Genomic DNA, 3,695 nt, shown 5'->3' with positions numbered 1-3,695 from the left:
CTTAAACGTTCGGCACGTCTTGTTTCTAGGGAAGCAATTCTGTTCCTCGGTTGCATGATGGAAGCCCTCTGTCTTTTGGCGTTTGGGCGTTTGAGGGAGGTAAGTGTTCGTCTGGGGACTCGATTGGAGAGAATGGCGATGGTGCTTGGTTGTCTCTCATTTCATCAAGGGTATCAGCGACAAAATATCTTCATTGGCATTGGCCATGTTTGCAAGACCGGTTTCGGAATTCGTTGTGGATTCCTTCGTCAGTTGCGTGCTCTAATTATAATGGTGAGAGCGGCTTTTTGACCAAGTGTTCGTTTAGGTTGCTTCTTATAAAGCTCTCCGCATGGCGTCCGGATGGGTTTGTGAATTTTAGCTTTGAAATAATATGAGGTCCTAGGAGTATTGATGATGAGATTTGGGGCGGTGACTGGTAGTTCTTGTTTGGTTATGAGTTCCTGAATGGTTTCTTTGACAATTTTTTGGTTGGCGGAAGTTACTCGCTCTTTGTTGACTTTGGTGTAAAAAGTGGTGTCCGAAAGTTGCCGAATTGCATCTTGTTAGTAGAGGTCAGTGCGCCAAACGACTATCGCTCCGCCTTTGTCCGCTGCTTTGATGACGACGTCGTTCCGGTTTTTGAGATTTAGGAGAGCAGTCCATTCTTCTTTGGAAAGGTTGGAAAGTTTGGTGTTGCAATTGAGGTTTAGTTTGTGAACATCATGGCGGCATTTTTTGATGAAAAAGTCTATTGATGCGAATTGGCCCTCCGGCGGAGTCAGAGTCATTCTCTCAATTTCCGAATTTAACAGCAAGAGAAGGAAAAATGGAGAAAGACGATGGTAAGTGTCTCAGTTGCCTTAAAAAAATAAGGTACGACATATTACCAGTTTCTTTTGCAGGCTGATTTGCTAAGTCAGTGCCTTTTTGAAGGTCTTCGTTACAAAACTTCATACACGATTTTCCTGGCAGATGTTGTTATCATCGGTCACAGGCTGACCACCCTGTCTGTATTGGTGTTGTTGTTATCAATCTATAGAAGAATAAATACATTACGGAGGTTGCGATTTGCTCGGCAATAAAGTTTGAAAGCAAATAATTCAATGGAAGATCAAACAAAATGTCAACCGAGTCCTGTGTTATGTTTTTCTGGTCGTTCCGAGCTGCTTTAGGCGTCATTTTGCGAGATCTTTTCTCGACCACCAGTTAGAGAGTCAAGAAAGTTGACAAGGCAGGCAACAGAGAGCCGCTGGCCAGTGACCTCGTCTTGTTCAAGCGGGAACTGACACCAAACTAGTGAAATTCTCACCTTAAAAACACCAGCGTCCGATCGATTAGGGATGTCCCCATACCTTGGCTGAATTTGAGCTTCAGTGCAACGCAACCGTTGCCAAGCGTTGGCAAGCCAACAGGCACGTTGCACTGATTGGTAGATTCGAATAGACTCAAATGCTTCGAATTCCTTTGATCTGGTTTCTTGCACCAATCATGTTGAGAGAGCTTTATTATGGATTTCAGGATCGCCTTTCTCGGTGAATTTTCGAAAGATGAAGCTCAAATTCGGCGAAGCTAGGGAAATCATTTAAGAGCGAATTAGGTTTTGTAACAAAGACCTTTAAAAAGGCACTGACTTAGCAAATCAGTCTGCAAAAGAAACGATAACATGTCGTACATTATGTCTTTAAGGTAATGGAGACACTTACTAGCGTCTTTCTCCATTTTTCCTTCTCTGAGTGTGGGAAAGTGCGCCTCCGATGTTTCGGCGAAGTCAGAGAAGCACAAAAACGGAAGAGGGGAAACATATCGCTCAGAGGTGAACTCTCCTCTGAAACACATTTTTAGATCTTTTGAGGCAAGGAAATATTATAAATTACCACCCGAAGTTATGTTATCGTACCCAGACGACTCACGGGCAAAAAATATATTATTTATATCCATTTTGAAAGACTTTGCTTTCATACCGCCTTTTAGAATATTGCGTATATTCCGTGTAGGATCTAGGCCAACGGAATTTCCCATAATAGTCTCGGACAGTTTTTCTTGCCATGTGCTTTTGAAACCTGGAAAATTTTATGTGTGGGAGTTGTTTTGCAAATTTCTTTTGTGAGCTGGTTTATATCTCGGAAATCTCCTATTATATGAGGTACCTATCGTGTTTTGCATTTATTTGCTTTCATTTATCCCGAAGTATTTCGTTCAGTAACATTTCAGACATCGCTATTTTCGTTTTTGTTTTAGAACCGCGTTCTTTGTAATGCTTGCTTATGGTTTCCTGCGTTTGTGTCTCTTCAGTTGGAATTAAACTGCTATGAGCTAAACTGGAGCTTATATAGTTCTCATACAACGAGATGACGAAAACGGAAAAGATTAAAGTGCCACTACGATGAAAATTTGGCATGTCCTTTTTTCTTTAGATTTTGAAAATAGACGTACTAAATAGGAATCATGCCAATTTTTATCTCAGGATTCCCATGGGAATTATAATTATTGATTCGTAGTTTTTCGGTTTTCGCTGTCCGCCATTACTCGAACGGCAAATGACCGTGAGCGAGGAAAAGGGTTGGGTCTAGCTGGATCACCGGGGTCTGACATCATACGCGCAACACTCAAAATAAACGCGGCTAATTTCCCATGCCATCTATGAGATGTGAGAGATCGCCCAGTTGCCTTTTGCGGATATTATATACATTACTCCTTGATCGACTTGTTCGCTTTGTCAAACGCTCACGAAGCGATGCACGTATGACGTCAGGCTTCTCCAATGCCGTCCGAGTAATGGCAGACAGATTTTTAGCGGTTTTTGGCTGGCTATTTCCCGACTTATCTCGCTTCTATCGTTCCAAATTCAAATGCATTGTATTATTTTGAACATATCGACTTAATTGACTAAAAAAATCCGAAGAGGAAACTAAAAATTTTCGTCGTAGTGGCACTTAAAAGGGAAGAAATCCCCGACAAAAGCGAAGAAAACGAAGAATTTTTTTTTGTAACCCTATAAACATCCAGTCCAAATTTAAGTAGCCCGCTCAGAATGGCTGTGCTAATTGCGGGCTACTATGGTCTCTGTATCGGCTTTTAAATAAAGTGCGTGTTGTTGTTGTTGCGGAATTCGAAGACTTAAAGGATGAGATCGCGGTGACCGAAGGAGCGCCTCAAAATCTTGTTTATTCTGAAGATGCGGCCGGAGAAGCTGAGATTGTATGTGTGTCTGCTAGTCCAAAAAACTATATTCCCGGCAAAAATAATGGTAAGATGTCGTTATTAGCCTAAAATTCAAGTGGTACGTCGCTTCGATCGGTGGTTTCAGACGTTGAGCCTCCTCTATTACAGCAAATTTCAAGTTTTTTTCTACAACAGGAGTCTTTAAGCGGTGCTTCTCCAGCTCAGGAACCTTATAGTGGACAGTTAACTCCACTGGCACCGACATCTGTGCCGCGAAATTTATACCCTAATGCGTTTTCGAGCGACCCTTATAGTAGCCACGGGACTTTACACGGGACAGTGGACAGCGAAATAAGCTTACGTTACCAGACGTCAGTTAGTAGAGAGGAAGATTCAGCCCTGCAAAGTTAACCTGTCACTGCTGAGTCAGAATGGTCCAAGCGATTACGCGCCTTAGATGAGGAAGAACTGGTAGAAAGGGCGGCGCTGGATAAACGTACGAGGGAGGCTAGGAAAAAGTTGGAAACGGAAATGAATCGTGCTATCCAGAA

Source organism: Montipora capricornis, chromosome 4, assembly GCF_036669925.1.
Source record: "Montipora capricornis isolate CH-2021 chromosome 4, ASM3666992v2, whole genome shotgun sequence".
In the NCBI taxonomy this organism is placed as follows: domain Eukaryota; kingdom Metazoa; phylum Cnidaria; class Anthozoa; order Scleractinia; family Acroporidae; genus Montipora; species Montipora capricornis.
The sequence above is the reverse complement of the archived record's forward strand: the minus strand, read 5'-3'. Positions refer to the sequence as shown.